Source organism: Epinephelus moara, chromosome 9, assembly GCF_006386435.1.
Source record: "Epinephelus moara isolate mb chromosome 9, YSFRI_EMoa_1.0, whole genome shotgun sequence".
Taxonomy (NCBI): Eukaryota; Metazoa; Chordata; class Actinopteri; order Perciformes; family Serranidae; genus Epinephelus; species Epinephelus moara.
Genome location: NC_065514.1, coordinates 34,003,445 through 34,012,627, shown reverse-complemented (window position 1 = coordinate 34,012,627; position 9,183 = coordinate 34,003,445). Strand labels below are relative to the sequence as shown.

The 9,183-nt window shown below is 42.0% G+C and overlaps 1 long non-coding RNA gene across 2 annotated transcripts in view; it reads right to left on the bottom strand.

Moving 5' to 3' along the window:
• LOC126395185 (uncharacterized) overlaps positions 1-9,183 on the bottom strand; it is a 523,086-nt gene that overhangs the window by 506,414 nt on the left and 7,489 nt on the right. For both annotated transcript variants that reach the window (XR_007570418.1, XR_007570419.1), the window contains exon 2: positions 7,853-8,260. This is a non-coding gene — a long non-coding RNA (uncharacterized LOC126395185). The remainder of the gene's footprint in view (positions 1-7,852; positions 8,261-9,183) is intronic.

Here is a 9,183-nt window from a genome sequence, read left to right as displayed (position 1 = left end):
TGTATGTATGTATGTATGTATGTATGTATGTATGTATGTATGTATATGTATATGTGTGTATATATATATATATATATATATATACATACATATATATAATTAGTGCCACCACTACACTTGACTGTAGGCATGGGACAGTTGTCTTGGTGCTCTTCACCAAGGTGCCACACATGCTGAAAAAGAGCACCAAGACAACTGTCCCATGCCTACAGTCAAGTATAGTGGTGGCAGCATCATGGTTTGGAGTATAGTGGTGGCAGCATCATGGTTTGGGGCTGCATGAGTGCTGCTGCCACCACTATACTTGACTTGTTATATTCTACGGCACTGACATCAACGATTGTTAACCCTTTGTGTACCATATTGACCGGACGCCGACAGCCAGCTCAGACGGACACTTCAGCGTGAGAAATCGGGGGTGTGGCGTGAGAGCGTGTGAAGCCAATCAAATGCGTGTGTCTCACGACCAATGCGTGACAGTTGGCAGCCCTTACACAGTGTTTAATGATACAGTCTATTATCTCCCTATTACTCTAATCTTTCCTGCTTATCGCTCAAACAAATGATTAACTTCTATATTAATATCGGTAGTCATTTAAGATACCTTCATCAGTTACCGGAGGCCACTGTCTAACATCATCAATCCAGCTATTCATGATGCTGTCATTGTAGAGAGTCAGTTCACAATGACAACATAATGAATTGATGACTGAAACATGTCACCGCAGCAATGGCGCCGCCACAAGATGGCGGCATACACAAATCGCTCGCCGAATTTGTCTATAGCTGTTAGTAAAGCCTCCTGACAGCTGATCCAGCTATGACCAGCTGCCGCCGTCATCACAAACTGACGCTTCACGTACGCCTCAATGGAAAATACGTCTCAATTCTCGAAAGTGTCCTACGAGGGCGGAGCTAATGAGACGCGAGGAAGAGCCACAAGCGAGGGAAACGTGGAGGCGAGATTCCGATTTGGGATGACCCCGTGTGTGCTGGAGTGGCTTAAATACCAGGCTGATTGGCTGATGAGTTGCAGCTGTGGAGGCAGGTGAGTGGAATGGGGTGATCAGGTGGGAGTGGCAGGTAGAGTGGAAAAACACTGGGAGAGCAGGGTCGCAGAATGCAGTCTGTGACAACCTTTTATACAGTCTATGGTGACAACATGTAAAGTCATGAGGAGCTACATAGTGAATAAAATACATACAGTTTCTCTCTCTTAAAGCAACACGTACCTTTCTGGAAATTTTACACTTTTCTTTGTTTAGGTTAAAATGCTATTAATAAGCTGATGGCACACTAAAATGTAAGTGAATTCCACCAGAGATGAAAACTCAAAATTATACCATTCTCATATGGTTCTAAGAAAACTCAGACCAGTGATTCGGACCGAATGCAATGATTGGTCGGAGTTTTCTCCTGTCCTGTCTGTCTTCCCTACATGGAGACCTCTGACTGAGGTAACCGCTGGCATGACCAATACTTGAGACAGCCTCTGTGTACACCGGCGAAGTAAACACGGTGCAACAAGAAGTAAATACTTCAGTGCAATACAGGCGCAAGTTTCTAACAGGCATTAGAAGCTGCTGCAGAGATCTAACGCTACAACTGAGAGAGCTCAGGATGTGTAGCAAGCTTGGCCGGCTATGTCTAGCTAGCCCTGAGATGACTTTGGTTTCGCCTGGAGCTGTCCCGACGGGGAGACACTGGCAGCACTGTGACAAGACGTGAGAGCGGGGGAAGTGTGGAGCAGTTAGCTCTAGGCTAAGAGCTAGCTGTGGAGCTCTAGGCTAAGAGCTAACAACATCAAACCAGCTGTTCGCAGCGGCCCTCTGGCGAACGTCCGCTCGCTGAACATGAAAATGGAGTACATCTGACTGTGGAGATCCACTCACCGAGGAGTGAGGGACTGCTGTGTCCTTGTGTTCACTGAGACATGGATGAATGGTAACATATTAGTCTCCGCTGTTGAGCTAAGTGGGCTAACACTAAAGTTACACAGAGCAGACAGGGAGGCTGCATCATCTGGTAAGTTCGGGCAATACACAAACAATTCATGGTGCTGTGATGTGAAGAGGATCTCCCAGTTCTGCTTTCAGGATGTGGAGTTTTTGACTGTGAAATGTCGACCCTTTTCATCTTACTATTGCACTATATGTTCTTTCTTATATGTTGCACAAATTGTTTTTAAATATTTTGTTTCTTTTTGCATGGGGTATGTGAAATGTCAGTTTGTTTTTGTGCTGCACATAAAAATGACAAACAAAGAAGTTCTGTTCAGTTCATAACGTCATGACAACACAGCATCCAGTTGCTAATGGCTAATGTTAGCCTACCGTAACGTAGCCTCTGAAGCATTAACGTTATCTTCCTTGTGCGTTTCCACTTACTAGTAACACGGGGTGCAACGGTACAGGTAGCCCACGTTACGGTCCGTACCTCAGTTTCTGGGTTACGGTTTCGGTTCGGTTCCAGTACGTGTTTTGTGCGTAAAGAGAACAATTCCCCCCCCCAATTTATCTTTTTATTTTGCTTGACTTTGCACTTGAAATGCTGCTGTGTTGTGCTACAGCCTATTCAAGTGCTGGAATTTGTTATTTACGTGACAATGCCTGAACGCAACACAGCCTCTACTCCATAGACGGTCTGGGTTATAATTGACGGTAAGGAAAATGCGGCCCGGGCCGCGCTCTTCTGTGCTCACCACCTGTGTCTGTGTGTTTTTGTGTGCTTGTGTGCGCACTTGTCTGTGTGTGTGTGTGTGTGTGTGTGTGTGTGTGTGTGTGTGTGTGTGTGTGTGTGTGTCGGGGCCGAACTCTGCAGTGCGCGACACAGAGAGCAGAGGAGGATTGTCAATGTGCGACCATGTAGAGACAGAAATGACATGCTGTTGTGTAAATAATTTAAATAACATGAGGCTAGTTAGTTTGTTTAATAAAAGGACACGGTACAGGGCGGGGCGCCACCCCGAATATAATGGTAGGGGAAACATTATATGTTTCAAGCAATGTTTGCAGACAGTGAAATTTCTGTTAACTGTTTTCACTACATGAGGTAGTTTTATTCAACAGCGAAACCGAAATGATCCCACACCGGAGATTTGAATGAAGCCGGCGCTTCTTCAATCTTCTGTCTCTCAACTCCACTTGCACTTGCCATGGCTCTCTCTTGCCCAATCCCAAACCGGCCCCTATCCACTCGCCCTATTCACTCCCCCTCCGTTTGCGCGGTCACGCGGAGCTCTGCCATATTAAGGGCTGTCCCAAACCAATTATCACTGAGTGCGAGTGGACTGCTCAGCCCTTAGATAGCGAGTGTGCATCAGTGCAGGCTTCTGATGAGCCCAGCAGGAAGCGCAACATCACAATAGAGGAAACAACGTACTGTAAGGCCCTATCCCATTTCTCATTTTTGCCCCTACCCCTACCCCTCTTTTTTGAGTGCCCCTTGCCCCTTGCAACAAAGTTACAAGGGGTAGGGGTTGAAATATTCCCCTATGAAATGGGACAACCCTTCATATCCGGAAATGTCATCATTAGTCGTCAGTGACGTCATAAAAAGACACGACGAGTATGTTGCCGGGGAAACCTCAAAATGCCGTCTTCAGCTGTGGTGATTTCTCTTGCGTGGGCTATAGGCATCTTGTTGCGGTTGTCAGCAGCAAATCAGAAGAATGTAAGGAGAAGAATACATCTCCGACGTCTCGGAGCGCTGGTGAATCAGCTTGAGGTATGCATGATAGACCATAAACAAGATTTGTTGTAGTTAGCCCAACGTTAGCTACACAACATGCCAGCAAGCTAGTATAGTGGTAAGTAATGTAAATATTGGATCAACCCGTTTGTGATACACACGTAATGTCAAACAAACGATCGTTGGCTTTATTGATTTTTGTGTTAACTGTGTGATTGTGCGCAGGTCTCATAGGACAGAATACCGTACACATACACTGTATGTAGCTAACGTTACTAACGTGTTTATGCCATATATATGCAGTTGGTTCGGGGGACGTTTTCCACATTTTAACAAAATACAAGTCCTTCCAATTCACACTAAATAAATAATGTGAACATATTGCTATTTCCAGACTGGTCATCCTACGTCCTATTGCAAGATGAATCACGACATGCCCATCCTGCGTTTGTGGTTCAACGTGGAGGCCGAGTTGAAAGCAGGACTTCTGCCTCAGCAGAAAAGCAGTGCATGGTCTGCAGAGGCTACTCCAGAGGGATCAGGACCATGGCTGGGGAAATCATCTGGAAGTCCTGGGGCCTCATTTATAAAAGAGTGCTTAGGATTCATACTAACAGTTGATGTGCGCCCAAAAGCTGAAAATGGCGTGCGCCAAAAAATAATCTGATTTATAAAACCGTGCGCACGCACACTTGCACGCAATGTTCTCTTTATAAATCACAGACCTCCTGGAGTTGTGCGCACCCAGATCCGCCTCATATTCCGCCCTCTACACGCCCTAGTTCAACCATAAATGGTCATGCAAATCACCTCATGAATGCGATCTGCATATAAATAAGCCGGCATGCGAGTGTTCTCTCGTTGTGAGTCACGGCGACAGGTGTGAGAAACGAACCAAAAAACGGAATTTCTCCGAGACTGAGCTAGAGACCCTTTAACGGGAGGTGGAGGACTGAAGAAAGATTTTATTTGGTGGCCACAGCAGCGGGATCACTAATAAAAGAAAGCGAAAAAAAGTGGCAACACATCAACGCTGCTGATGCTGTCAGCTGTGTCTGTGGGACTGCACGGACAGTGACAGAGAAAAAAAAAAAGTGGTCTGATCTAAAGGTAGACCAAATATTTCTACTCCTTTACCAACATGTAGTTAATGTGTTGCTTTTAAATTTGAGGATGTTTGACATTGATGTGCGACATAAAGAATCACATTTATTAAAGGTGGAGGCAAAAAGGAGTATGTGCCAGTGCCATATTGCGCAATTACGCACGAGGGTCACCGCAGTATTTATATGTTTATGGCAATTAGTCTGATCAGACACCCGGCCTGAATTACAGCATGAACCAGTGCTATCCCTGTCCTAAAATACAACGTGCAATTTGAAATACAATTCAAAGATGAAAGTGTAATAGGTGAACATGTTTCTTCATGCCGGTTTTGTCATGAACAGCAAATGTCTAAGTAGGGCTGATGAAATGAGTGTAACGGTTGTGCTTAATGGCTGTATTTCGAGACATGATAAATGCACTGGAAATATTTAGCTAAATAAATAAATATATTCCATGCAGTCGCGCCATCCTCTCCCCCTCCTGCGCTCACAGAGTGGACCATGAGTCATTAGAGGCCATGTGCAAGCCCCATAAATGTATATAGTTTGTTCTTTAGCTTTTTTGGAAACTTGTTGTTGAATGTTTAAAACCATTTGCCGTGTTACAATTGTGCTTGGATGCACACAGAGGATTTCTAAGTTTGTTTACTGAAATAACACTTTACTTTTTGTGTAATAAATCTTTTCATATTTAACTATCTGTCTCAGGAATTTTACTGTATGGTTGTCAGTCTCAGGAATGTCACTACTAGCCAGGTGGAAAAGTGTGTTATGATTACATAAGAAAAAGTGTTATTCATGCTCACATTCTGTTAGAAACAAAAATTGCATTTTATTATGCCATTGACATCAACATTAACATAAATATAATATAATATAATATAGTAAAGAAGTAAATACTATAAACAGTATAAAAATAAATATGAACCGTGTAAAACTAATTATGTACAGTATTAAAATAAATTTTCTGAACAGTATAAAAATATGTATTAATAGTGCAATCAAAATATGAACAAATCAACCATCACAAAAACAGGATCTGTTATGAACATATTGCACATAACAGCCAAGACAACGTGAACTTAATTATCTGGGATTTTGTCAATAAGGCGCTCAAACAGGTTCAGGAATCTCTCTGTTTTTGCCTCACTCTCCTCATGGCGTTTCTGCTCCTTTTCACTTTTTGCCATAAGGAAATCCACTATGGGATTTGTCTTCCTCTTCTTTTTAGGAGAAGGGGTTGGAGGGGTTGGAAGGCTTGGGGAGCTTGGGGTAGCCATGGGAGAGGCTGAGGTACAGGGTGCCTCAGAAGATGTGCCTGAGGTGGATGGGCTGGGCTCTGTGGCACAAATTGTGGGCTTGACGATCTCCTAAAAGAAGAGAACAGAAATTATATGCCGGAACTGGGTGACATGGCTATTTGTTGCATATAATATATAATAACTATGTTCACAATATATTTCTTTTATTTATTTCAATGTGAATGTATGTATTTATGTAAACGTGATTGTAGCTAATCTGCGACCACAACAGGAGGGTCCATTGAAGGCCTGGCACCCAACACCTCATGCATGTCCCCATAGAACTGCCAGGTGGCAGCTGTGATTTCCCCACCATCAGTTCCTGAGCCTGTTTTGGGAGTTTTGAGCTCCTGCAATAAACACACACATACACACATGGTGAAAACTCAATATTACAAATAATGACAAGAATTACAAATGATGCTGTAAGGCTTTTTATTTTTTACAGTAGACCTTCAGTAATTGTGATAGGTTAAAGAATACATGGAAACATGAACTGTCATGCAACTCTGTAAGTTAGAAACAAATTTCTCTGATTACCTTGTATTTTTTCTTTGAATTTTCCCACTTTTTAGAAACCTGCTGTGGGGTGATTGTTCCCTCCAGACCAAGTTCTTTGATCAGTGTCCTATATCATAACAAATATGAATGGTAATGAATAGTAAAATAATAGTCAAAACAATGACAAAACACAGATGTTTGTATGCGATCAAGCAACTTTGAAACAAATGACTCACTCCCAAAGTGGTTTGGCAGCACTTCTAGATCTTTGGAAACACTGCTCATTATCTGCTCTGTACCGAATGAGCTGTCTGGTTTGCTGAGGAGTCCCTGCGATGATGGAACATAGGGGTATTATTGTGACATTGTTCAGATTTCAAAGAAACCAATGCTATTGCTTGCAATTACTATAAACTATAAGGGTGACAAACCCTGATTATCAAAATGACAGATATGCTGATTTTGTTGGGCATGACAGCACAGGTCAATCATACATAAAATAGACAGGAAAATGTTTCAGGTGCTGTTTTTCTTCTTTGCCTCTCTACTACGACAATAATGGTATTATCACAATGACATTTGCCATTTATCTGACTGAGATAGAAAGATGCTTAGGTCACAATTTGTAGTTTCACGATACAAATTGATCATACAACTTATCAATTAAAAATGAACACTGCCAGACGACTTTGTGACAGAATAGCCAAGCTCTGTACTAGCAACCCGTGCTCCTGCCAGTGTTTACTGATATTAGAGGAGCGGTAACGTGCAGCAACTTCGCTGCTGAATTTTCGGTCGTCATATGGCATTACAGGAGGGAAATACTACATATTGTAAATGCACTGTCATGCACAAATCAGCCTGAAAACAACGTATAACGTCAGCTATTTAGCTAAGTTAGAGACAGCATACTGACGATACACACACACACAACTAGCGTTTTTTTTGTTATATTTGTTAGAGCAAATGTATATAATACATTGAAACGACATTTCCGATGGTTGTCATAGTCTTTAAATCTTTAGTTACGAAGAAAATACTTACATTTATGGTTTTCTTTCTTTGCCTGTGAAGCGTTCCCTGCCATCTTCAATCAATCAATTTTATTTATAAAGCCCAATATCACAAATCACAATTTGCCTCACAGGGCTTTACAGCATACGACATCCCTCTGTCCTTATGACCCTTGCAGCGGATAAGGAAAAACTCCCCCAAAAAAACCCTTTAACGGGGAAAAAAAAACCCGGTAGAAACCTCAGGAAGAGCAACTGAGGAGGGATCCCTCTTCCAGGACGGACAGACGTGCAATATATGTCGTACAGAACAGATCAGCATAATAAATTAACAGTAATCCGTATGACACAATGAGACAGAGAGACAGAGAGAGAGAGAGATGCAGGTAATGACAGTAGCTTACAACAACATTATTGAAAGTAATAATATTATAGTTATAGTTCTGGCTACTGTGGTACAATATGTTGAAAGTATGTATTAATATCTGGCAGTATACATGTGTGACAATAGTCATATGTGTATAATAACAGTAGAAGTATGACTAATGACTAATGATGGCAGCAGCAGCAGGAGGCATCTGGCAGGACCACGGCAGCAGCACAACCACACACGTCACGCTGTCCAGGCACCGCTGCGATATGAGTTAATCTTGCCGGTGATTTGCAAGGCATTCTGGGAGATTTCTCGTAGCACTCGCTTTGAAGTGTGCCTCTGAAAAAATTCTGTTTGGAGGGCCATATAGCCCTAGCACTCTGCCCTTCCCCTCTGCCTCAGTGAGAATCGGGACATCCCTACCCCTACGCATAAACGCGCAAAACGGAGGGGTAGGGGCAAGTGGTAGGGTTAAGGGGTGTATTGGGATTGGGCCTAAGAGTTCTGTCTTTCTACTTTGTAAAATATTTTAGATCAAATACACACATCTGTTTTCCTCACACTGACTTTACAGTATCAAACAAACTCACAGAATGTTTGGTGTCAAAAGATGAAAACCTACACGTCCAACTATTTAAAACTGTCTAAAAAATTCCTCATCCCATTCTCATGATTTTTAAAAAATATATAATTATGTGTTCTCAGGGACAGAAGAAAAAACAAAGCAGTTAATCAATCTACGGATAAAAAATGAGTCTCTTTACTAAAAAGAGGAATGCTGCAAAGCAGGATGGGGGGTAAAATTGCCCAGATTAATAAAGTTCATCTGTGAATGTGTGAACTGTGTCTAGAAAATATGAACAAGTTAACTACTTTGATTACACTGCACTTTATCTCTTTTCTGACTTATTAAAGTTTTTTTTTAATTTAACTAATTTTAATTAATATTTAAATGTTTTTTTAATAGCCTGTTGCTCTATTTTGCTTTCACAAAGCGTCTGTTGGTATCAGTTCAATCAATCAATCAATCAATCAATTTTATTTATAAAGCCCAATATCACAAATCACAATTTGCCTCACAGGGCTTTACAGCATACGACATCCCTCTGTCCTTAGGACCCTCACAGCGGATAAGGAAAAACTCCCCCAAAAAAACCCTTTAACGGGGGAAAAAACCAGTAGAAACCTCAGGAAGAGCA